The 27749-nt window shown below is 37.0% G+C and overlaps 1 protein-coding gene across 1 annotated transcript in view; it reads right to left on the reverse strand.

Annotated features, from left to right (window-relative positions):
- The window catches only part of CCDC7 (coiled-coil domain containing 7), a 234359-nt gene that overhangs the window by 152088 nt on the left and 54522 nt on the right, over positions 1-27749 (reverse strand). The gene's annotated exons all lie outside the window — the stretch shown is intronic.

Raw genomic sequence — 27749 nt, forward strand, 5'->3', positions numbered from 1 at the left:
AATTGTCTCTGATTTCTGCACACATTTATATTGTGTTAACTGAAAGTGAAAAACAAATTCTTCAGTGTTTTAGTTGTCACTAGTATGTAAAAACATTTCCTTCCTTTTTTATAATGCATGGGGGACGGGGAGAATTTAACTTGTTCATATACAAATACAGAAATATACCCAAAAGGAATATTATGAAAAATCTTATTCCACAGGTAACAACAAAATCTGAATGTAATTGTCTCCATTTATTCCTTTGGAGGCATAATGGTATTTATATCATTAAATTTCAACAATAAATGCATTACAGTTGAGTAATCCTTTACGTGATATTAACCCAATAACTACAGAATAGGTAGGTAGGTAAGTGGGGGGGGGGGAGAGAGAGAGAGGCAGATAGATAGGCAGATAAATAGGCAGATAGGCAGACAGATATGTGTATATGTATATGATGTGTATATGCGTGTTTAACTGTTTGAGAAGTCCTAATTTTTAAATGGTTTATAATGAATTGATTCATAGTGTATTTACAAGTTTAGTTTAAATATACTTCTCTTGTTTTCTTCAATCATTTTCCAAAAATAATGTTGTATCTAGAACATTTTTTAACTTTATATTATAGCTGAAATCAAACTTAAAAATCAATTTCCCATTTCCTCTGATGATGAAACAAAGGTAAAGAAAGAAGACCTAACAGCTGTGTAATAGGCAGAATAACTTGTTATTGCATAATTTTAGAATTTTTTAGAAGTTTAAACTACCCAGAGTAAATTGGTGAATTGGGGGACTACAGGAATTGATTGACTGACTGACTGACAAAATAAATAAAGATAAAAATAAATAAATATTTCTCTATATATAAATGATGTGGGAAAAAGGAAATTTGTCAATCCCTTTTTAAAATGCTAGACTAAATATAAAGAGATATATTTTAATTCTTTATTATGTATCTAAGTGTATTCAACATTCTTAATTTTGGCTGGATTAGGCCAGAATCATATTAATCAGATTTTAGACAATATAATTGGATAACAATAGTTGTAACAATAATAATTTCAAATGATTAACAAAAATATGACTGAATGGGAAATAATTTACCCATAGCAGCCAAAATATCCCTTCTTAAAACTAATGGAGTCTTCGTACTAAATAGTAAAATTTTATAAGGCAAGAGTATAGTACTTTTTAGATCTGCTTTTAAAGAACCCTGTAGGTCATATTTCTATCATTGGCTTCAGGAATTATAGCATATATTAATTGTTCCCTTGTCAGACTGAAGTAATACCAATTTAAGAGAAGAAAATCAGAGACTGCCATAACTGTTTGCTGTCCTCTGAAGCTACCATTACTACATCCCAAGTATGTTTGGTCCACCTCCATGACCCTTAATATTTAAAATACTTAAATGAGCTCAGAAATAATCTAAATTTAATTGTTCCAATTCTTACTATGGAGGATTCTTTTTCCTCCTAAACACAAGCACGCATACAAGGACTGATTCTTCCCTGCCAATCTGCTGTTGACATAATACCCATTCCATAATCAGGGCCCAATGAATAACATTAGGACTGTTCTGCCAAACCAACATGCTAGTTTTAGATCAGAAGTTTCCAAACTTGGCAACTTTAAGACTTGTGAAGTTCAATTCTCAGAATTCTGGGAGTTGAAGTCCACAAGTCTTAAAGTTGCCAAGTTTGGGAGCCCTGTTTTAGATGGTCTTCACTCATTTTAAATATTTTATATCAGATTTTTTTATTTGTTGTTTCATTTACAGGAACCATTTGAAAATGCAATTTTAACTAAAGAGGCCAATATATATTTAAATGTGTTATGAATGAATAAAGCCTAAAAAAAGAACAAAATTGGAAACAATCCTTTTTCAAAAGAAAACTTTTCTAGTGGTGTTTCAGAAGTGTCTAATAAAACTGCAGAACATATCGGAGCACAACAAATCTTATTTATTCATCAGCAAGACCCGGCATCCTTGTATTGGTTTTATTTCACTCCTCGTGGAAGTTTGGAAATCATTCTTCAAAGATTTTCAGGTATTCTTTTAGGACCTAAAGAGCAATCCGGGATTAATTTTAATAGATTATTCTGATGTGTTATTAACAGTTATAACTGTGCTTAAACAAATTGGGATGGAATGTTTTTTCAAGAAATACCATTTATAGTAAAAAAAATGATTCATTTTCTTGTTATAATGGAATCTATCATAAAATGTTTCCCTTATTTCGATTCACAAGACATTCCTATTAGAGAGTACTCTAATGAAGAAATATCAACTGAAGTCCCACAGTAAAGATTACACAATATTCCCAGGTTGAAATAGTAGTTCATAGGGTTACACAAAGTTTATTTGGTAAAAAATCAAGGGAATGTTTTTTCCCCAAATCTCTCAAGATCTTGCCTCAGAATATTTTGAATTGAGCTTTTATTGTTCTATAGTTGGAGCCTGAAAATAAAGATATCTTTATATATCTTCAAGCCAATCTTGATTCTTGTTCTTGGCAAAATACAGTATTTCATAAGAGGTTTGCAGTTACCTTCCTAAGACTGAGAGAGCAATTGAATCAAAGTCATCTATGGCTTTATGCCTAAGGCAGGACTAAAACATACAATATAGACTCCTGATTTCTAATTCAGTGACTTCAATCATTAGATCAAGTTGGCTTTTAGATATCATATAGATTCTTTATATGGTATAAGAGATAAAACATGAAACTACAAAGTATATACAAAGCAGGGCTTGGTATTCTCTCCGCTCCTGTTCAACATTTATATGAAGCTGTTGGGTGAGATCATCTGTCACCATGGACTGAGGTATCACCAATATGCTGATGATACTCAGCTGTATGTCTCGGCCCATGGTAAGTTAAGTGTTGCTGTGTCTTCCCTCTCGCAGTGCCTGGAGGCTGTTAGGGGCTGCATGGGGAGCAACGGGTTGAAACTAAACTCTTGCAAAACCAAGTGGCTCTGGGTTTGGGGTTCGATAGCTCAGGGAGAATTGCCACCTTTGGTCTTGGATGGGGTGGCAGGGTTAGGGTATTTTCCTGGACTCACGACTCCTGCTCGAAGAGCAGGTGGCAGTTGTGGCCAGGAGGGCCTTTGCACAACTGCAGGTTATGAACCAGTTATGCACTTTCCTGCAATGGTCCCTACTCACAGTCACTCATTCCCTGGTCATTTCCCGCCTTGATTATTGCAATGCACTCTACATGGGGCTGCCCTTGAAGAGCATCCAGAAGCTCCAGTTGGTGCAAAATGCAGTGGCCCACATGGTTTTGTGCAGATCCCGGTGTGCACATGTGTCACCTCTCCTGCAGAAGCTGCATTGGTTGCCAATTTGCTTCTGGGTGCAATTCAAGGTGCTGGTTGTCACCTTTAAAGCCCTTCATGGCTTGGGACTGGGTTATCTGAGGGAATGTCTCTTGCCGGTCATATCTACCCAACCCATTAGAGCAGGGAGGCAGGGAATGTTGCGGGTCCCACCCCTGAGGCAGATATACTTGGTGGGACCCAGAAGAAGGGCCTTCTCCGTGGTGGCTCCCTCTCTCTGGAATATCATTCCCCCAGAGATTAGAATGGCCCACCCTCTAGCACTATTTCAAAAGCACCGAAGACCTATTTTTGCCAGTGGGCCTGGGGAACCCAGAGTGGGATGGAGCCCATCAAATGGTTAGTGTGATCTGCTGTCATCAGGGCGGAGGTGTAGGAGTTGTGGGTGTGTGATTTTTTCCCCCCAGATTTCGTTCTATTGTACTTTATTAATTTGATTCTTTTTTTGTTAGTTTTCATTGTTTCTTTATTTTTTATTTTTATTTTTTGTTTTAAATATGGTTTTACATTGTGTAAGCCGCCTCAAGTCGCCATGGGTGAATAGGCAGCAATATAAAGTAAGTAAATAAATAAATAATATATATTCTACCAACTCTTTTCCCTTTCAGAATAATATAAGTTGTTAAATAAGATCTGGCAATTTAATTTAATTTTTTTTCCAGAAATAAGTACCATCTCTTTAATTAAATTTTGTATCAGTGGTTCATTACTTTTTATTATTAAATATTATTATATGTTTTATTTTTATTTTTTTTAAATATACATCCATATTGTGTCTGAATAGAGTATCTGGATATTCTGGGTATCATTCATATTAATCCAATTCGCAGTAACAATATTAATCTCTAATATTCTCTATCACATTTATCAAATTTAAGCAATCTTCATTATATTGTACAAACAAAAAATGCCTCGCTCCTCATCTTATCTCTATCTTTCTCTCTATCTTTCTTGTTCAATCTAAACATTTCTCTATTGTGTATAGGCAAAGTTAGTTCTGGGTATCGTTCATATTAATCCAATTCACGCTAACAATGTTAGTAGTCTCTATCACATTTATCAAATTTAAGTAATCCTCATAATATTTAAACATACATTAAAAATGCCTAACATGTGTAAACTTCTAATCTTTCTATCTATTGTTTTTATTCATTCTATAAAAAATTATATTCCAATATTTCCCCTGTCTAATTTTATTTCTGCCTCAGGCTACTTTAATATTTAAAGGGCAATTCTTTCTATCCAACATCTCTTCTGTGCTTCAATTCTTATCCATTTTTTAATTTGCCTCCCATACTCCTCATCTTTATTTCTATCTTCATCAATATCTTTCTTGTTCAATCTAAACATTTCTCCCAATAGAATCTTATACTGCCAATTCTCCCAGATGTCTGCCCGTGTCCCAATCTTCTCATCAAATATATTTTCCTTTCTCTCCCAATTGTTGATTTATCTGTTTTATTTTCTTCAGTCTTTCTTCCTTTATCAGCTGATTTGTCAGTCCTATTTTTTGCTCCAGCCCTTGATTTATTTGTTGATGTGGCCAATCTATCTGTTCTTTCCACTCCTTTTGCTTGCCATTTATCTGGTTTTCCTCTTTGTTGAGCTGTTGCTTCGTTTGCTGATTTTTCTGATCCATATTTTTTCCCTCTTCATATTCAATTTGCTGGCTTAAGTAATCCATTTCATCTAGTCTTTCTGATGCTTCCATCAGTTCATGGGCAGTTTGATCTTTATTCATTGTTTTTTGAAAATGTTTTCCATTTTTTCATCTATACCGGTGGTAGTCAACTTGGTCCCTACCACCCACTAGTGGGCGTTCCAGCTTTCATGGTGGGCGGTAGGGGTTTTGTCCCCTACATTATAAATAACCATTACTGTGGAACTGGTGGGCAGTTAGAGAAAATTTTACTACTAACAGAGATACAAAAGTGGGTGGTAGGTATAAAAAGGTTGACTACCCCTGATCTATACCATCAATTGAATCAATAATATTTTGGAACAACACAGTTATCTCATTGAAAAGAACTCTCATTTCCACAGCTGTTCCTTCAGCTCCAGTCATAATAGCAATAAAAGTGAAATAAACAATAAAGCCACAATCTAGTTCAGAAAGAGTCCAAAATTGTAGAAGTATGGTTTATTTTACAATCATTAGTAGATGGGGTTCTCCTATCAAATATCCATGTTGCCTTTTTTTCCAGCAGGTATTTATTTCACTAAAAATCCATTTCTTTCAAAACAAAGTCAATTATTTAAATGAGTCAATTCCAGCATTTACCCAATATTCCAATAGTCCAAGGTATTTTCCACGTTATTTAAGTGTGCTCTTTATTCTAGCTTCCCAGAGTCTCTTTTATAAAATGTATTTCTTATTTCCCCTTCTGGTAAGCATAAGGTAATAAAAAGTTAAAAGTCATAGATCTCTTTATGAAAAATTGTCATGCCCCTGTCAGAATCTGACTTGGAGGAGGAAGCCAAACAGCTGACAGGAAGTGGGAGTATGGCTCCGTTGGCTGTGGAAGAAACTAGGGAAGGGCAAAGTCCGGATTGGCAGAGCCAGGGAGAGGTAGAACAAGGGAGAGGGAATTCAGAAGACGACCCAGGCCCACTCCCTCTTTATCCTAGGGCACGCAGGGAGGAATGGAGAAGACAGCAATGTGGGTTGCTTACAGGGGAGGAAAGGGCCCTGATTCCCTTCATTAGCCGCAGCTGGGAACACAGTGTATTAAAAAAAAGCAAACTGCATGCAGCAAGCTGTTGGGAGCAAACGTGACTTTATCTTGTATCATCATGGCTTATCTGGGTTCCTTCCAAACTGTGTAAGTTTTGCCGTGCTTTCAAGTCTGAAATTCCTTCTTCTGCCCTGTCAAACTAATTACTTCAGTTTGGTTTGTTTGGATTTTAAGTTACAGTTTGCATGTACCTTGTTTTGGACTGAATTTTCTACAGTTAAAGGCTGGGAGAGTTTTTTTCCAGCCAAAGGTAACCTGGACATTGGGGGAAAACTTGGAGACAATAAAGGGACTCTTATTGCTTATTTGACTGTGCCACGCCCTGGGTCATCACAAAAATACTTTCTTTCGCTGCTTAAACAGTTATATTTTTAGAATCTCGTCTCTAGGATATTTTTGTTTTCCTTGGGGTAATTTTTTAAGAAAAGAAAAATCTTCTCCCCCAGAAACAATCAATGTTCACTGTTCTCTTCGCTCCTGCACTTGCTTAGTTGTTCTGGCTGTACCCAGCTTCATGGCAGCCATATTGACTGCCACTGCTCCTTGTCTTTGGATGAGAGGGATTTTCCAAGTCAGGGAGGAGAGATGCAGTTCTCCTCGACCTGCAAGGTGCCCTCCTTTACTTCACCACCCCTAGATGGTGGCTATGGCTCCTTTTGGAGCCCTCCGATGGAGAGAACTCAGAGCATGGCTGCTGAGCTCACAGTCCTCACCTCTGACACCACCAGAAGGACAACCGGAAGCCCCAATTTAATTTAATATTTTTAATTTTCCTATTTTATTTAACGTTTTAGTCCCTTCAGTCAATATCTTCCACAGGTGTCAGAAGCTATAGTTTCAGACTCTTTTTTAATTAATTCACAATACTGTACTTCTATATTTCTGGAAAGTTCCATAAGCATGTCAAAATGCTACTTGATTTTTCAGCAGTGATTTTTCATTTCCAAATATAGGCATAGGATTACAGGTAAATATAGTTTCGTATAGAAAAAAACAGATAACTAGGTTAGAAAATAATAGTGGAGTAAGTTGTCCTATATATAAAAAAATTCATAATGCCATACTGAAGAATGTTCAATACTGAAGAATGTTCAATTTCTCTCATTCACATTCATCCATCAAAAGACACTAACTTCACCAAGAAATCAATATAGCAATCCACACTTCTTCCCAACATCTTAATCTTATATCAGGCTGTTGGTTGTATATTAATGTCTGTAATTATGCTATCAATTCAATTGCAGACATAGGCAATGTTATTAACAAATGTTTTCTAAGTAAGTTACAATGTACATAAAGAATTCCCTCTATTTAACATGCTTCATCCATCTTCATTTTTATATGCCACTATTACCTAGTGTATTTTATTGCTTCAATTTCCTAAAACAATGAAGGAATATGATTTCAGGCAGTCCTCGCTTAAAAAACACAATTAGGACCAGCAACTTCATTGCAAAGATAATAAGATATCACATGACCACAACAGACTTATAACATTTCTTCCACTGCAGACATTAAGCAAATCAATTGTCATCAACAGATATGTGACATGACTATGACTTGTGATTTTATTGTTGGTTTTCCACTGGTTTAACTTGTCAGAAGCCAACTGTGAAACACACAAATTAAATGTCATGTGACTGAGGGAAGTTACAATGATTATGAACAACCACCAGTTATGAATCATCTGTACTTGGGGATGTTACGATAGACATAACTGTGAGGACTGGTTATAACATTAATGCAACTATAATTTTCAGGACCAAACAAAGCAATCATTAAGTGGGGCTATCTGTATATATTTGAAAAAAAATATGTTGATTATCATCTCTATCAGAAGATTCTCTACAAATTCACTTTAATAAAACTAGATTTCCAGATATCCCTTAGAAGCCATCAGGAAAGATTGGATTGATCAGTCTCCAAAACCACATTGCTTACTGGATTGATCAATCTCCAAAACCATTCTAGCGGAATGGGACGTTTATACACCAATCCTTAGCTATGCCCCCTTCACTCTCTGACATCTGCCTTAGCCAATTTACAGCCAACTTTTCTCCTCCACTTTCTCTTCCCTGGCCATTCTCCAGAGCCAATGGGCCCCTGGCCTTCCACCCCTTGCCCTTCGTCACCAGCCCCCGCACTTTTTAAAAAATCTTGCATCGCATGCTGCCTACCCCACAGCCTCTGCAATTGCTCTGCCCATTGCCAATTGCACGCTGCCACCACATCACCACTGCTTTTGTCTCCCACCCAGTTGGGTACTATTTGTCCCATGCAGCCAAATGCCCTGATCAAACAGTGTCTGAGTGAATAGTCATGGATGAAGCACTAGGGATGGAAGGCCAGAGGCCTACTGGCCATGGAGAATGGCCAGGAAAGGGCCAACAGAGGTGGAAAGCTGGTTGTAAATTGGCTGAAGCGGGTGGCTGGGGGCAAAGAGGGCACAGCCAAGGATCATTGCCTAAATGTCCTAGATCCTCATCTAGTTCTGAATAGGCTTAGATTCTAAAATAAATGATGTCATGATTTGTCTGTGAAAGTAGAACAAATAAATTCCATCTAAATTTGCCAAATGTAAATTACCAAGCATAAAGAATGATCCATTGATATGTAAACACAATAACGGCCCAGTATTAATTCTATGTGAATGAAGTCCTTGATGTTGACATCCCCAGAATTTGAAGTCTGGGAATTATAACACTAAATCCCAATAAATGATTGAGATTTTGAAATGTTTTCCTAACATTTCAAAATCTCAATCATTTATTGGGATAATGCTGTCCTAACAGACAGGAAGCAGCAGGTGAAGCTAGGCAGAATCACACCCGATACCTGTACAATCAGCACAGGGGTCCCCCAAGGCTCTGTGCTATCTCCACTTCCCTTCTCCCTATATACCAATGACTGCATCTCAAATGATCCATCTGTTAAAATACTGAAGTTTGCTGATGACACAACAGTGATTGGTCTCATTTGAGACAACGATGAATCTGCATACAAACAGGAGGTTATATAACTTGCCTCATGGTGTAACCAGAACAATCTGGAACTGAACACACTCAAAACTGTAGAAATGGTGGTAGACTTTAGAAGAAACCCTCCCATACTACCACCTCTTACAATGCTAGACAACACCATATCAACAGTAGAGACCTTCAAATTTCTAGGTTCTACTATATCACATGACCTAAAATGGACACCTAACATCAAAAATGTCATCAAAAAAGCATAACAAAGAATGTTCTTTCTGCGCCAACTCAGAAAGCTCAAATTGCCCAAGGAGCTGCTGATACAGTTCTACAGAGGAATTATTGAGTCTGTCATCTGCACCTCTATAACTGTCTGGTTTGGTTCTGCAACCCAACAGGACAGACACAGACTTCAGAGGATAATTAGGACTGCAGAAAAAACAATTACTACCCACCTGCCTTCAATCGAGGACCTGTATACTGCACGAGTCAAAAAGAGGGCTGTGAAAATATTTACAGACCCCTCGCATCCCGGACATAAACTGTTTCAACTCCTCCCCTCAAAACGACGCTATAGAGCACTGCACACCAGAACAACTAGACACAAGAACAGTTTTTCCCCCAAAAGCCATCACTCTGCTAAACAAATAATTCTCTCAACACTGTTCAACTATTTACAAAGTGTGCACTACTATTACTGTTAATCTTCTCATTACTCCTTATCACCCATCCCCTCCCATTTGTGATTGTAGGTCTGTAACTTTTGTCACTTATATCCTTACGATTTATATTGACTGCTTCCTAGTATGATTTGATTGTTGATTGTACCTATGACTATCATTAAGTGTTGTACATTATGATTCTTGATTCTTAACGAATGTATCTTTTCTTTATGTATACTGAGAGTATTTACACTAAGACAAATTCCTTGTGTGTCCAATCACACTTGGCCAATAAAGTATTGTATTGTATTGTATTGTATTGTATTGTATTGTATTGTATTGTATTGTATTCTATTGTATTCTATTCTATTCTATTCTATTCTATTCTATTCTATTCTATTCTATTCTATTCTATTCTATTCTATTATTAGCATGCTGCTATATACTAGTAATAGCAATAACATTTAGACTTATATACAGTTTCACAGTGCTTTTACAGCCTCTCTAGGACGGATGAGGATCTAGGATATTTAGGCAATGATCCTTGGCTGTGCCCTCTTTGCCCCCAGTGGTTTACAGAGTCAGCATATTGCCCCCAACAATATGGGTCCTCATTTTACCCACCTCGGAAGGATGGAAGGCTGAGTCAGCCTTGAGCATGGTGTGATTTGAACTGCCAAATTGCAGGCAGCCAGCAGTCAGCAGAAATAGCATAATAAAATCTATTTAGTATCATGATTAAGATGCTGAACTAGAAATATGAGATCAGGAACACTAGCCCCTCCCCGCCTGCCTTAGGAATGAAAGCCGGTTTGAAGGCCAGTTATTTTCTCTAAGCCCAATCTGGGTTGTTGGAGGGGGAGGTAGGGAAGCAAGATGATTTCTGGACTTGTACAAAATAAAGGCAGGATATAAATCTAATAAATACATAGAACTCCCATGCTCTTTCAACTATCCAGATCCTGAAAAAACACTCAAAATCAAAATCTTACCAGGAAGTATAACCCAAGAAAAAAAACAGAATGGTTTCAGAAGCCCAATTTTTAATTATAAAGCATGAAGACATCATTAAGAAAAACACATTTCCAAATAATAAGTTAACCAACCAGTAATAGGTATATTTTCTAAACAACAAACTAAAAGACTCAAAGTCCATCCCACCCCTGAAAGGACCTAATGGTAAAGACTGCAATGATGACACCATTAAAGCCAACCTGTTTAACACATTCTTTTGGCTAAACAGCAATGGATCATGCCCAGTATTTCCTAGTGAACCACAGACAACTACAATCATCTAATACATATCGATTTGACAGAAGACAATGTTGAAAAAGCACTACGCAATCTAAAACCATCTCTATCTATTGGACCGGACAGAATATGTGCCTACTTCTTTAAAAAGCTATCCACTGCCATAGCCGAACCTCTAAGCATAATCTTTGAAAAATCTTTCAGGACCAGCTCCTTGCCAAAACTATGGTCACAAGCTATGGTCATCCCCATCTTCAAAAAGGGAGACCCCAGCCTAGTTGAAAATTATAGACCAATCTCTTTATGCTACGTCACCTGTAAAGTCATGGAATCAATTATTAACCAATCCAATATCCTCCACTTAGAGACAAACAACCTACTCTCTAATAAACAATTTGGTTTCAGAAAAAAAAACTATCCTGTAATCTGCAACTCTTACACTGCAAAAACATATGGACTACACAACTCGATCAGGGCAAAGCAATAGATGCAATCTACATAGACTTCTGTACAGCCTTTGATTCAGTGGTACACGACAAACTACTCCTAAAACTAACATCTTATGGTATCTCTGGACACCTGCATAACTGGATAGAAGCTTTCCTGTCAAACAGACAATAAATAATCAAAATTGGGAGTGTCCTATCAAATTCTGTACCTGTCAATAGTGGTGTCCCCCAAGGCAGTGATCTAGGACCAACTCTCTTCATACTCTACATAAATGACCTCTGTGATCATATTAAGAGCAACTGCGTTCTCTTTGCTGATGATATAAAGCTGTTCAATACCACAGACAATACTGCTACCCTTCAAAAAGACCTCGACTATGTATCAGAATGGTCAAACAAATGGCAACTTCAAATCTCAACAAATAAATGCTCTGTCTTACATATTGGCAAAAAAAATCAGAAATTAAAATACAGGCGGAATAGTCAAGACCTTGTTGATGATCCAAACTCTGTCAAGGATCTTGGAGTACTCATCTCTAATGATCTAAGTGCTAGAGCCCACTGTAACTACATAGCCAAAAAGGCATTAAGAGTTGTTAACCTAATCTTACATAGCTTTTTCTCTGGTAATATTACACTACTAACTAGAGCATACAAAAGATTTGCTAGACCAATACTCGAATACAGCTCATCAGTCTGGAACCCACATTACGTATCTGATATTAACACAGTTGAGAAAGTCCAGAAATATTTCACAAGAAGAGTTCTCCACTCCTCTACTCGTTGCAGAATACCTTATGCCACCAAACTTGAAATCCTAGACCTAGAAAACCTAGAACTATGCCGCCTTTGGTCCAATCTAAGTATAGTATATAAAATCATATGTTGCAATGTCCTACCTGTCAATGAATACTTCAGCTTCAACCATAGCAATACATGAGCAAACAATAGATACAAACTCAAGGTTAATCTCACCAAACTTGATTGCAGGAAATACGACTTCTGAAACAGAGTGGTCGATGTCTGGAATACTCTACCTGACTCTGTGGTTTCTTCCCCAAACCCCAAAAACTTTAACCTTAGACTGTCTACTATTGACCTCACCCCTTTCCTAAGAGGTCTGTAGGGGGGCGTGCATAAGCACACCAATGTGCCTACCGTCCCTGTCCTATTGTTTCTTTTATTTTTCTTATATGTATCCATGTATTCATAACTATGTTTTTACTTATACCTATTATCTTGTAAGCAATTGACAAATCAAATCAAATAAAAAATAAATAAAATATCTAAAACTTCAGGATAACCATTTTTTTTACAGGTATATATCTAAAACTTACAGGGTAACCATTTAATCTATAGCAATAGCCCATCCAATCCCAATGTTGATCTATTCTATATGAAATTATCACAGGCTAAATCAAAAGTGAACCTGATCCTGCTTCAATGTTGATATTTTACATTTTAATTTCCTATTGCAGTTGTTCGTTAGCTTTCTTGTTTGTTATTCTAACATACTTTTTCTTTTTTAATAACGCTTTATTGATTTTTTTTCATTTATACATAATACCAATAGTTATTAAACAGCGCTGTGACATTATATATACATTTATGTGTCCTATCAAAACTTACAATGCATAATACTTTCATACCCTCTTATTTATTATTCACAAATTGTTGGAAATGTGGACAACAACAAGATATCTTCTTTCATTCTTGGTGGACATGCCCCAAAGTGAAAAAATACTGGAAAATGATTCAAACGTGGTTAGAAGAGTTAACTAAAAACAAAATTGATTAATTGTTAGGAATAATAAAAAAAACTATAATAGACAGATAAAATATCTTATATTACATATATTAACAGCAGCAAGAATTTCATATGCTCAGTACTGGAAGTATAACTCTATACTACCTGAAGGCTTAATAATCAAATTTTTTTTAGAGTGTGTGGAAATGGATAAATTAACTATGGAATTAAAAGGGAAAACAGACACAGAATACAACACAGTATGGGAAACATGGGTTATTTGGATAGATAATAGATATAAACATAGAAAATGTAAATAAGATTTTGGGTAAAACTTAGCCAGTCTTGAAGGTGCCAAATACCAACGATAGAAAATTTTATGTTGGTTTTCCTTATACGCCGCCAATTTTATAATTTTATAATTCACGTTCCAAATCTTTTCCCATTCTTCCAGATCAATAGTATGTCCAACGTTCCTAACCCCTACAATCATCATTCCTTGCACAATTTGTTCCGCTCTTTCAAATTCTAATAAATGTTTATATAACTTTGATAATAATTTCTTGTCTGTGCCAATCAAGATTTTATCTAGTTTTTGTATTTCAATATCTATTCCAAATTCCTCACTGTCTTTTGTATATCTTGTTTGAATTTGCATATAGGTCCACCAATCCAGTTTTATTCCCTGCTCTTCCAATTTCTGTCTGCTCTTTAAGTTCCCTTGTTCATCTAGAATTTCCCTATACCTTGTTATTTTCTTAACCTTCGTTATATAACGTCCTAAATATGGCTAACCGACATTATATTTGTCTGTGAAACATGGCTCAATGCATCTCTCCCCGACTCCATTACCACAGTAAGAAACTATCATGTTTACAGATCAGATCGTGAAAATCGTCGAGGAGGTGGAGTTGCTATATTCTATAAAAATCCTTACATCTAAAAAAATATCCAAGTTACCCAGGAGTTTGCCCTTCCTGAAACCATCATCTGTGAACTATCCTCAAATATCACAATTCGATTCTTACTATGTTACAGAGCACCTGATTATGACATCGAACATGTAAACAAGCTAAATACATTACTAACATGGGCTGCATCCTGCCCATACCCTTTTATCCTTCTTGGTGATTTCAATCTACCTCATATTAACTGGACCCTAAATGATTGTACAACTGAAATCATACACACAACCTTCTACAATGCTATTACAAATCTGGGACTGGAACAACTAGTAACCAACAACACTAGACTAAACAACTGCCTCGATCTCATCTTCTGCAACAGTTTGAACCTAATCTACGGAATACAATCTAAAGAACCCTTTTCCAGTAGTGACCACAACATGATCGACTTTTGTCTCAACATACATCCACACAAAAATCACCACAATGATGTAATCCCTATTGTAATTTCAAAAAGGCAACTATGATCTTATAGACAACGATCTCTCATCCCTTGATTGGCAATCTCTATTCACTGGATGCAATACCGTTGAAGACCATTATAACATATTTTTACTTGAAGTCAAAAGAGTCATCAAACTATATGTACCAACAACAACTCCCAAAACAAAACAAAAAAAGCAGATTACCCATATCAATAAGGAAACTTCAATCCAAAAAGAGATCACTCTGGCGGAAAAACAAATCTGGTCACGTTGCCAATTTCAAAAACCGATACAAAAATCTATGCCACCAGATAAAGACCGAATGCACCAATTATCACATTAAACAAGAGGAAAACCTTCTAAGCACCAATTCCACCCGCGCTTTTTACAATTTTGTAAACAACAAACTAAAAGACTCAAGGTCCATCCCTCCTTGATAGGACCTGATGGTAAAGACTGCAACGACGACACCATTAAAGCCAACATCTTTAACACATTCTTCGGCTCAGTATTTGTAAACAGCAATGGATCATGCCCAATATTTCCTAGCCGTACCACAGATAACAACAATGATCTAATACATATCGATTTCACAGAAGACAATGTTGAAAAAGCAATACGCAACCTAAAACCATCTCTATCTATTGGACCGGATGGAATATGTGCCTACTTCTTAAGAAAGCTATCCACTGCCATAGCCAAACCTCTAAGCATAATCTTTGAAAAATCTTTCAGAACCAGCTCCTTGCCTAACCTATGGTCACAAGCCACAGTCATCCCCATCTTCAAAAAGGGAGACCCAAGCCTAGTTGAAAACTACAGGCCAATCTCCTTATGCTGCGTCACCTGTAAAGTCATGGAATCAATTATTAACCAATCCATCATCCTTCACTTAGAGACAAATAACCTACTCTCCAATAAACAATTTGGTTTCAGGAAAAAACTATCCTGTAATCTGCAACTCTTACACTGCAAAAACATATGGACGACACAACTCGACCAGGGTAAAACAATAGACGCAATCTACATAGACTTCTGTAAAGCCTTTGATTCAGTGGTACACGACAAACTACTCCTAAAAATAAAATCCTATGGTATCTCTGGACAACTGAATAAGTGGATAGAAGCATTCCTGTCAAACAGACAACAAATGGTCAAAATCGGGAGCGTCCTATCAAATCCAGTACCTGTCAATAGTGGTGTTCCCCAAGGCAGTGTTCTAGGACCAACTCTCTTCATACTCTACATAAACGACCTCTGTGATCATATTAAGAGCAATTGCGTTCTCTTCGCTGATGATGTAAAGCTGTTCAATACCACAGACAATACTGCTACCCTACAAAAAGATCTTGACTATGTATCCGAATGGTCAAACAAATGGCAACTTCAAATCTCAACAAATAAATGCTCTGTCTTACATATTGGCAAAAAAAAATCAGAAAATAAAATACAAGCTGAATAGTCAAGATCTTGTTGATGACCCAAGCTCTGTAAAGGACCTTGGAATACTCACCTCTAATGATCTAAGTGCTAGAGCACACTGCAACTACATAGCCAAAAAGGCATTAAGAGTTGTTAACCTAATCCTACGTAGCTTTTTCTCTGGCAATATCACACTACTAACCAGAGCATACAAAACATTTGCTAGACCAATACTCGAATACAGTTCATCAGTCTGGAACCCACACTACGTATCTGATATTAGCACAATTGAGAAAGTCCAGAAATATTTCACAAGAAGAGTTCTCCACTCCTCTACTCGCTGTAGAATACCTTATGCCACCAGACTTGAAATTCTAGAACTAGAAAACCTTGAATTACGCCGTCTTCGGTCTGACTTAAGCATGGTATACAAAATCATACATTGCAATGTCCTACCTGTCAATGAATACTTCAGCTTCAACCATAACAACACAAGAGCACACAATAGATACAAACTCAAAGTAAACCGCACCAAACTTGATTGCAGGAAATACGACTTCAGCAATAGAGTGGTCAATGTCTGGAATACTCTACCCGACTCTGTAGTTTCTTCCCCAAACCCCAAAAACTTTAACCTTAGACTGTCTACTATTGACCTCACCCCTTTCCTAAGAGGTCTGTAGGGGGCGTGCATAAGCGCACCAACGTGCCTACCGTCCCTGTCCTATTGTTTCTCTTATTCTTTTATTTTTCTTATATGTAACCATTTCATGTATTCACAACTATGTATACATTTATACTTATTATCTTGTAAACAATTGGCAAATCAAATAAATAAATAAAAATAAATAAATAAATATATTGGGGTGGATTACTGCTCCCAAGGGAGATACCCAGTTTGGAATTTTCAAATAATATTTATTCTTTATTTGTTTCCATGTCTATAAAAGTATAGATATGGTTTGTTTTCTTTGTCACACAGGAAGGCATGCCATTCTCTTTGTATGTCATGCCCTTCTATGGTTAATATTCTTTTTTTCCTTAGATTGATCTAATCTCGTATCCATTCAAGTATCGCTGCTTTATGGTATAGTTCCCAAACTGGAAGCCAAGGCCACCTCTGCTCTTACTATCCTGTAAATCTTTTAACTTTATTTGGGCTTTTTTGCCTGCCCAAGCAAATTTTGTGATTATTCTATTAAGTTCTCCAAAAAAATTCTTATCTAATTTTATTGGAATTGTTTGAAATAAATATAAAATCTTTGGCAGGACATTCATTTTTATAGTTGCTATTCTTCCTAATAACGATAATTATAGAGTCCCCCATTTTTCCAAATCTTTTTTAATTTGATTGAATAATTTGGTGTAATTGTCTTCTTTTATTGTGGAGCATTTTGCTGTTAACCATATTCCTAAATATTTAATTTTTTTGTGATTTGTAGTCCCATTACATTTTCTAGCTCCTTTTTATTTCTAATTGTTATGTTTTTCACTAGCATTTTGGTTTTGTCTTTGTTGATTTTAAATCCTGAAATCTCTCCATATTTTTCTAATTCTTCCATCAAAATTGGGCCTGATTCTAGTGGCTCCTCAATAAAAAAAAAACCAAATCATCCGCGAATGCTTGTAGTTTATACTCTTCTTTTTAAAAATTTTTCCCTGTATCTCTGAATTATTCCTAATTTTTATTAATAGTGTCTCTAGTGTCAAAATAAAGAGCAGAGGTGACAATGGGCATCCCTGTCGGACTCCTTTTGTTATTCTAAATGCCTTCGTTATATCTCCATTTATTTATTATTATATTGGCCTTTTGGGAAGAATAAACTGTTTCTATTAATTTTTCAAATCTGTCTCCAAACTTCATTTCCTTAATTTGATGTACCATAAATTCCCAATTTAAATTATTGAATGCTTTTTGTGCGTCCAGAAAGACAAGGGCCACTTGTCTTCCTGATTACATTTCATAATATTGTAATATGTTCATTACTATTCTAATGTCTCTTATTTGTCTTTGTGGTAGAAATCCATTCTGATCACTATGTATTATTTCATTTAAAATTCTTTTTGTCCTTTCTGCAATAATTTTGTAGTCAGAAAAATTTTGTAGTCAGAATTCAAGAGCGATGTTGGTCTATAATTTTTGATTTGATTAATATCAGTACTTTTTTTCGGTATCAAGGTAATATATGATTCCCTCCACGATTCCGGTATTTTTGCATTTAACAAAGCCTCATTACATACTTCCAGTAATATTAATTCCAATGATTCTCCTAATTTTTGATATAATTCTCCTGATAAACCGTCTGGCCCCGGGGTCTTATTTGCCTTCTGTTTTGGGATAGCTTCCTTTAATTCTTTTAATGTAATTTCTCGATTTAATATATTCCTTTTTTCTACCTCAATTGGTGACATTCTATCTTTTTAAATACTGATCTATTTTGTCTGTTTCTATTATTTTTTTGTCTATTGAGATCTTCAAAATATATTAGGGCAATATTTTTTTCTCTTCTTCATTATTTTGTAGTATTCCTAATTTATCATGAAGCTGGTGTATTTTTCTTTTTCTTTTTTCAATTTATAGGCCAGCCATCTCCCTGGCTTATTTGCATTTTCAAAATAATTTTGTTTCATAAATTTACGATCCCTTACTATATCTTCCTATTCTAATAGGTTTAATTTGTGTTTGGCCAAATTCATTTGTTTCTTAATTTGATTACTCCCTGGGTTTGTTTGTTTTTTGCATTAATTTTTCTAAATCTCCAATCTCTAATTGTAACGTATTTTGTTGCCCCCGTTTCTCCTTGTTTCTTTTTGCAATGTAAGATATTGTTACCCCTCTGGTATATGCTTTCATCATGTCCCATAGGGTTTGCAAAGATGTTTGTTATTTTTTATTTATATCAAAAAATATTATCAATTCATTTGAATTTTTTAAAATAAATTCTTCTTTTCATAATAACTAGGGGTTCAATGTCCATCTTTTTCTTTTCTTTTTCTGGCCTCTCCAACTACTTTCATGGGTTGTGGTCAGCCCAGGTGTTTGGGAGAATTTCAATTTTCTCTATTTCTTTACCTAAGTCAATATTTGTCCATACCGTATCAATTCTTGAATGAGATTTATTTTTGAATAGTATGTAAATTTTTGTTCCATGGGGTTTAATGTTCTCCTTACATCTATTAGGTTCAATTCCTCTGTCATATCAAAAAAGTTTTATTATCATTTTTTATTATCACAGACGTAGTCTTTATTTATAGTCTCTACTATTCCATTATAGTCTCCGACTATGCATATATCTTTCTGACCTGTCTCAACAATTCTTTCATCAAGTTTTTTGTAGAATTCTTTTTGGTTTTTGTTAGATGCATATACAGTATATTTATTAGTAGTATCTGTTTTTGTCCTTTTTTAAAAAAAAAAAAGTTTTATTAGTTTTCAAAACACACAAATCATTATCCATTACATGTTTAAACCTTTTTCCATTATAAATTTAACAAGTCAGATAAACTATAATTCTGTTTTAAACCATTTCCATATAAACATACAAAAAACCTCTTGTCCAATTTCTCTTTACTTCTCTTTACTCTTATTCAATTTCATTATTATTATTTCATCTATTTCTTTCTGACTTAGTTACCATTATTCTCATTCTATATTTCTGCAAGGTTTTATTAATTCTCCCAAAAAAAAAAAACATATACACACAACACATAAAACATAAAAAAAAAATCTTTTTGGAAAGTAACTTGGACCCAGGTATCTCTCTCTTCATGGACTTCAATTATATTCATGCTCATCTTACATATCATTACTTATTTTATTTACCATTCTAAGCTTTCTATATTAACTTCTCCACATATTTCACTCTTCTTAATTCTATCTTAATTAATCATCTTAATTTGAGTCATTATATTTGTATCTTTTGTCCATTCTTTATTGTCCCTTTGTCTCGTTCCTTATAAAAAAAAAAGAAGTTTCTCCTGAAATCACTAATCAGAGTATGATGCCTTTCTATCTCCCCTAAATTAATCAAATTAACCTTTAAAATAACGCCCAATACCCAATCCGATTTTGCTTGGTACATTCTATCTGAATAGTACATCCAAAGTAATTAAATATATAGTTAAACAATAAATCTAAATATTAAAAACAAATGCTATAGTAGAAATTTTATAATAACATCAATACCATAATCTTATTAAACTCTTTAATTAAAACTCAATATTCTAAACCTCCCAACATATTATTAAATTTTAAAACCAATCATTATTAAACATTTCAACATTTTAATCTCTTATCAACTCTTAAACCGTTTAAGTTTACTATTTCTAATACCATATTACAATATCATCTTATGTACCTTGCAAAATCTTTTTGAAAAAATTATATTTTATCCTTTATCCCTAAAAAAAATTCCTTTTTTCCCATTTAATTTCAAAACTTTGTAGCTTTTCTCCACCTTTTCCCTTTCTTTCTTCTCCCAGCAAACCTTTCTACCCCCCCTTCTTCCAGCCTCTGCCCCACTGGCTTCCCTTCTCTGTCGTGTTCCTTTTCCCTTTTGTTTACTATCATTATATTGATTTTGCACCTTATTTTTCCCTTTCTTAAGTGTTTTTTTTAAATCTTAAGTCCTTTATTTCTCTTCCTTTCACTCTTCCTTCTTTCTTGGTCGAGTTCTGAAATTTATTAAAAATGGCTTCCTCTCCTTCTTCTTCTTCTGCTGTCTTCATCTGTTGTAATGTTCGTTGATAGTTAATAAGCGCCATTTCTAAAAAAAGGAAGGCTTCTTTCAGACCAGATTTACCATTTTTTTTGCTTGTTCATAATCTTTTCTCAGTTCCTCAATAGAAAGAGCCATTATAAATCTTTTCTTTTCCCCTTCTTTCTTCTTACAACAACCAGAATATTTCAAAGAAAAAATAAAACAGTCCCAAAATTATCAATCAGTCCAAACCAAGGCAGAGTTCTCACTTTCTCCTCCTGGGGTAGTATCAATCAAAGAAAAAGAAAGTCCAAATCTATTTCTTAAAATCTTATTGCAATATATTTTAGTCTTCAAATCCTTAAGGCATCTCCTCCAACAAAGTTTTAGCATACAAATATTTTTTTTTTAGTCCTCTCTCTTCCCACTCATCGCTTAAAACCAGTTTTCACCTAAAAGAAATAGGTTTCTTAATATCCACTTATTTATTCCGTAGGAAAAGAGGGTAAGCTTTCCTTTTAGCACCATCAAACTGCCGCTTTTTTCCTCTTCTAGAAGGTATCATTCAGAAAATCATACTTTTCAGGAATTTTGTTAAATATGTCTTAGAGTCCTAGGAACCAAGAAAAACTTTCTCCTTTGAAAACTTTCTCCACTTCCTCCTGCGCATTCTTACCCGGCTGCCAGCTTCTTTGTGGCGGCCATTACGGACCGCTTCACCGTCCTGGGAAAAGGGGGTTCTGCCGGCCGGGAGGGGTCTGCAACACCCCAAACCCCTCTCCGGATCCCCCTACCTTCAGCTGCCCCTGCAGGGCAGCCTAGCTCCGCACTCCATCCGGATCGGAGCCCCAAAAAGCAGCTAGCGCGGCAGGGATCACGCAGCCGCAAATCCCTGCCGCTCGCAAAGCCAACAAACCGGAAAACTGTTTTTGTCCTATTTTTATCTCTAGTATTAATATTCTACCCTTAATGTCTTCGTAAATTTGCTTTTTTCCCCCCCCCAGCCAATGCAGTATGGAGTTTTTGTCTTGATTCTTGATATGTACCCCTTGGAGGCACACAATATCTATATTTTGTTTTACCAGTTTTGATAGTATTTGTTTTCTCTTAACTACAGCATTTAATCCATTTACATTTATTGATAATAGTTTTAGTTCTTTTTCCATATTTTTATTAGTCTATCTACGTCTAGTTCCTGTTAGGTTTTTTTGCTGTTCATTTGGGATCTCGTTCTAATGCCTTCTTCCTTTTGGGATTATTGTGTTTCTTTCGTCTTATCTTCCTGGTCTTCTATCTCTGTTTCTACCTGGCCTTCTTCCTGGGTTCCTTCCTCTAGCTTCTCTCTACTGTTGTCGTTTTCTTCCCTTCCTGTCAATTGGTCGTAGAATTCTTGGGCTTTATCCAGGTTATCTATTTTTATCTATTTTCCTTGCCATCAGACCAGCATGCCTTCTGGAATGATCCATCAAAACAGAATGTTTCGTTTGCTTAATTGTACTGCCAGGTGATGATAATCTTTACGTTGTTCTCTGACTCGTCTTGGTATTTGTTTGAGAGCGATAATTACTTTGTCCTTATACACTATAGGTTCCTCCCTCGTTATTTTATATATTATGTCCCTGGTGTTCTTCCGGGCAAATCTGATGTGCACTTCTCTGGGTAATCAATGTCTTTTGGCATAATTAGTCTGGACCCTGTAGGCCTCGTCTATCTCTCTTGTAACCTCTTGAGTATCTCTTTCCAGGATTTCTACTATCAGTGCCGCCATCAATTTTTCCAGGTCTTCATCCTTAGCCTCTGCTTTATTCTGAAATCGTAAATAGAAAGAGGCTCGGTCCATCTCCAGGTGGACCAGGGAATCTTCCAAAATCTTATTTATTTCCATCATGCATTGAGCAACCTGCTCTAATTTTTTCTCTGTTCTTTCTGCTTTTATTTCTACTGTTTTAATTTTTGGCTCATTTTTCTGGATCATTCTTGTATAGAGTCAAATTTATTATCTAACTTTTGGATTTTAGTGGTCAATTCCTCATGGTTTCTGGACTTATTTCCTGCAACTTCACCATCATTTCTTGAATCATTATGAGTGTTGATTGCATTGTAGGTGTATTCTGCGGTTGGCTTGATTTTTCTGCGTTTAGCATTCCGTCAATTGTTCTCTGGGTTGATGGAGATGCTGTTGCTGCTGATGGGTTTGAGGATGTTTTCTTCCCTGCTCTCGAAGTAATTGTCGGTATGCTAGTCATGTCTTTCAGGATTTTTTTTTTCTCTCCTAAAATTTTATAAATGCTTTCCCAAATTATCATACAATTACTTTATAGTTAGCAGTATTAAATCTTATCTTTCTGTCTTGATTCTTTTGAATCCAATGTTTTAATTTATAGAAGATCCCTACAATACTGTTTCTGTTCTTTTTTTATATTATCAATGTTAATATCACTCACTATCTTATTCTCTCTAAAGACTAATTTCTATTTCTGAAAAATAAAACTATCTAGTCAATAACATGTTTCTGTGTTTCTTATTCAATATTTCAATAATTATTGTCCGTTCATATACACTATAATAAATGTGGTATTATATACAATATAATACAGTTAATACTTAATATACAATTAATGTAAATATTAATCCAAGTATATAAATCCTAATTATATTTTAAATATAACAATATCTATCTGTTTATATATATCCAAAATTATAGTCTATTAAATCATCTATAATACTTATACGTAACTCTAGTTAATATTTGGCATTCAATATAAATATAAAATATTAATATTAATATAAATTACTTAATATAAACAAAGTATAAATTAAACCTATTAATTTAATAAAGCTTATCTATATTGTAGTTTTTTCCTAAAGGTATCTCAATCTTTAAAATTTAAACAATATTATAAGTTATATATCAATATTATATTTGATATTTCAAAATACTTAATATATTGAACCAGTTATTTTACAGTTGATTTTCTAATAGACTTATCCTCTGATTATTAAAGAGTTACTTGATGTTAGAGTGTTCGTTTCCAGTTCTGTCTCAGCTAATAATCCAATCTCCTTCTGTTGTTAATTTGGGGCTTTCTATAGTCCTCCTGCTTGTTCAGTTATTAAGTTCCGTGATTCTACAATTCGTTCCTCCGGGCTTTCACAGGTTTCACCAAGTTTTCTTAAATTGCCTTATTGTTCTCTAAGCCCCTGAGGCTGTCAACTTCCCCCTTCTGCTTGCAGAGCTTTTCTAAAACAAATCCACAATCCACAATCACCTCCAGAGCTCTCCTCTTTGGTCCTCTTTCTGCTACAAACTTCCCCTTCTTCCAATTTCACTCCACACAGTCACACAGCCGATGCTCTGCTGCTTTCAGCACCAGACAAATTGAATCACTGGATTCTCCTTTCCCTCCCTCTTGAGTTTAAAGTCTTCTATTCTCTCTTTTCGGCTTTCCTGAGTTCTTTAGGTTACAGCTCTTTCCTTTCGGGTTGCCGCTTTTCAGGGCTAAAGCTTTCCCCTGGAGCTTTCTCCTCTGCTGAGAATCTCTGGAAAGCTACTCACTTTAGGATTCAATCAAGTCTATTGCAATATGGGATTCTTTTCAAATGTCACAGTCCATTCTTTACAATTATTGCTTCCTCTTCAATTGTGACTAGTCACGGTTTCGGTTCCGCCATGTCAGTATGACAGGGCAGGACACTCTCTGCGCTGGGATCGAGGGAAATCTTTCAGGTAGTGGGAGGCTGGCTCCCTCCCTGCCACACCCTTGGGGTCCCCTCTGCTTCGCGTTGCTCTCCAAGCTTCCTGCGCCTTTGAAGGGCCCCCAATCACGGAAAAATCAGAGATAAAGGACAGAGCTAGTCCTCTCCCTCTGCAACACCTAAGATGTCATCACTGGAAGTACTCTAACATACTTTCATTCCATTTTTATTAAACTTAATTTTATAATTAGTTGGCTTTATAAATCAATAAATAGTTTGAACCCTTTTCTTTCATTTGGCCTATTAGACATTACAGCGGTTTCGCCAAACTGCTATTGTATGCCATTTTATCACTATCTCAAATGCTCATGCTGAAATTCAACATTACTGATTACAGACAAATCTATAGTATTCACTTACTAAAGAATTTTAAATAAATTACTGATTACTATCTGAAAGAAAATAGAGCGCAATGGAGACTAATAATCAAGTTAATCACATCTCTAACATTCACTTGATATTTCTTTATTCCAGTATTTCTCCAAACAGCCAGAGATTTCAATATTCTAGGTTTTATGTTGTATATTTTTTTGGTTTGTCACCACAAAATGATGAGAAATTGTTAAATTTCAACAGTCATGCAAAAAACAGGATTTACCCTATAAGTTGCTCATTCAGTTTGGGATTCTCAGTTTTGGATAGCTCAGGAAGAAAAAAGGAGAATGAAGAGGGAAGGTAAAAGAAGAAAAGGAAGGAAGGAGGGAGGGAGGGAAGGAATATTATAATGAGAGTGAGGGAGGATCTGAGGGAAACCCTGCCTTAGCACTTGGCTAACACAGGTGCCCCCAACATGACTGATGTTGAGCTGGCCACACCCACCCTGGCCACACCTACCACAGCCCTCTGAAGTCAAACACAACCCTAATGCAGCCCTCAACAAAATCGAGTGTGACACTCCTGTTCTAGCTCCTTGAGAAAGAGTCCTTAGTCATCACTTGTCCAGCAGAAAATAGGCAACATATGAAATATTTTTCTAGCGTCTAGTGCAGGGGTGGGCAAACTTTTTGGCTCGGGGCCGCATTCACTTTTAAAATTTGACAGACGGGCCGGGTCAGCACAAGATTTTTGGGAATCGCCCCCTTCCCCCTTCTTCTCCTCCTTCCCTCCCCTCGGAGGCCCCTAAGTCAGGAGTTGCTACTGCCGGCACGGCTCCACGTGGCTCAGTCCCACTTTGCCTCGGGAAGGGAAAGGCAAAAAGGAAGAGCCGCGGCGGTGCTTTGCAACGGCAGCAGCGGCACCGGAGGTTCAGGCTCAGCGGCTCCTGGTTTTGCCTTTCCCTTCCCAAGGCAACGTGGGACTGGAGCGCGCGGAGCTGCGCCGTGGTAGCAACTCCTGACAGCCCCAGCTGGACACCTGAGCAGAGCCCGGGCAGAACTGCCTGTTGCTGCTGCGCGCTGCTGCGGGCGTCTGGCTGCCCAAGTAAAGAACCGCACCAGCTCAGGGCAACTGTGAGGAGCAAGAGGGGAGAGGCAGAGAAGGAGGCAGAGAAGGAGGAGAGCACCTGGCCAGTTGGGGAGGCTTCTTGTGCTGCCAGTTGGGGAGGCTTCTTCTCGGCTCCACTCTGCTTCTCCAACATCCGGCGCTGCCCTGTTCTGTGCGCCGGCTGCTCGGACTTGCTGGGCCTGACACAGAACAGGGTGGCACCGGATGTTGGAGAAGCAGAGCGGAGCCGGAGATCATTAGCCGCCTCTTTCGCAGCACAAGAAGAACAGGGTAGTGCCGGACCATTGGAGAAGCGGAGCAGAGCCGGAGATTAGTAGCTGCCTCTTTCGGCTCAGAAAGCTTCCCCCAACCAGCCGGCTGGTCTCTTCCTCCTCGGCCATACAGAACAAACAGGCAGAGAAGGAGGAGAGCAGCTGGCCAGTTGGGGAGGCTTCTTGTGCTGCGAAGAGGCGGCATGATCTCCGGCTCCGCTCTGCTTCTCCAACATCCGGCACCGCCTGTTCTGTGCGCCGGCTGCTCGGACTTGCTGGGCCTGACACAGAACAGGGCGGCGCCGGATGTTGGAGAAGCAGAGCAGAGCCGGAGATCATTAGCCGCCTCTTTCGCAGCACAAGAAGAACAGGGTGGTGCCGGACCATTGGAGAAGCGGAGCAAAGCCGGAGATTAGTAGCTGCCTCTTTCGGCGCAGAAAGCTTCCCCAACCAGCCGGCTGGTCTCCTCCTTCTCTGCCTGTTTGTTCTGTATGGCCGAGGAGGAGGAGACCAGCTGAGAAGCACGCTGCCAGGCGGGGCCACGCAGCGCAGGACAACACGCCACCGCCCAGCCCTGGCGAGGGAAAGCAGTGGGCGTTCCCTGGCGGTGGCCTTGGCCCCGCTACCAGGGAAGCGGCTGCCCAGCTCCGTGTTGTGTGTGCAATTTTTGGCGCTGGGGTCTCTTTTGGCCGGCCCCAATTTTTTTTTCAGAGAGGAATATTTTTTTTTCAGAGGCGGGCCGTATTAAAATGACCAACGGGCCGGATGTGTCCCGCGGGCCGTAGTTTGCCCACCCCTGGTCTAGTGAGTTCTAGCTGACATTTTATATGTTCCTCTTTATTATGTTGATGTAAAGTAAGAATGAAGAACTATTTTTGAACAAAGGTGCTAATTATTAGTATAAGGTCAGCCAGCTGTGCATGTGTTTTGTTAATGGAACAAGGATCCATAGATGAAAAGAAGAGATTTTTTTAAATTGCCAATTTTTCTTTAAATTGAAAAGGATATGTCTACATACAGCTGTGTAAAAAAGTCCTGCATGCTTTATGGTTTACAGTTTATGACATTTTTGGATACGCCATTGATTTTATGATATTTTATGCTAACTGCTATGCAAATATTGTTATATTTAAATAAATACTAGTGGTTTTTAAGTGAAAAGCATAAGCTTTTTGCAATTTGGTGCAATTTGGATGGGGATTGTGAATTTTCTTGCATGCTTACAATGACTATGAAAACAGATTAATTGATGCATACCCAGTGGCATATGTGTTGCAATTACTAAGGCTGATGCTAGGGTTTTGTTAACATTTTTATTGTTTATGGCCCTGAAAAGGACCGTTTAGGTACCCAAACATGGTTCGTAATATGAAATTGGACAGCCCTTATTGATTATCACCAGGTGGCATCGCTTCGGCATAGAATGTTGAAGCCTTTGCATGTGATCTTTGGTGACAATGTGGTACCAGGCTGCAATAATGGATTCAATCAGCTCCTGCTTGGTCTTCGGATGCTTCTTGCTTATTTCGTAACCAATCTTGGCCTACAAGTTCTCAATTGGGTTCAAATCTGGGCTCTGAGCTGGCCAATCCAGGAATCGAACACCATGCTTCTTCATCCACTGCTGGATGGACTTGGTTCGAT

This window comes from Notechis scutatus, chromosome Z (genome assembly GCF_049901735.1).
Source record: "Notechis scutatus isolate UNSWTSFEM ecotype Mainland chromosome Z, rNotScu1.2, whole genome shotgun sequence".
Classification (NCBI taxonomy): Eukaryota; Metazoa; Chordata; class Lepidosauria; order Squamata; family Elapidae; genus Notechis; species Notechis scutatus.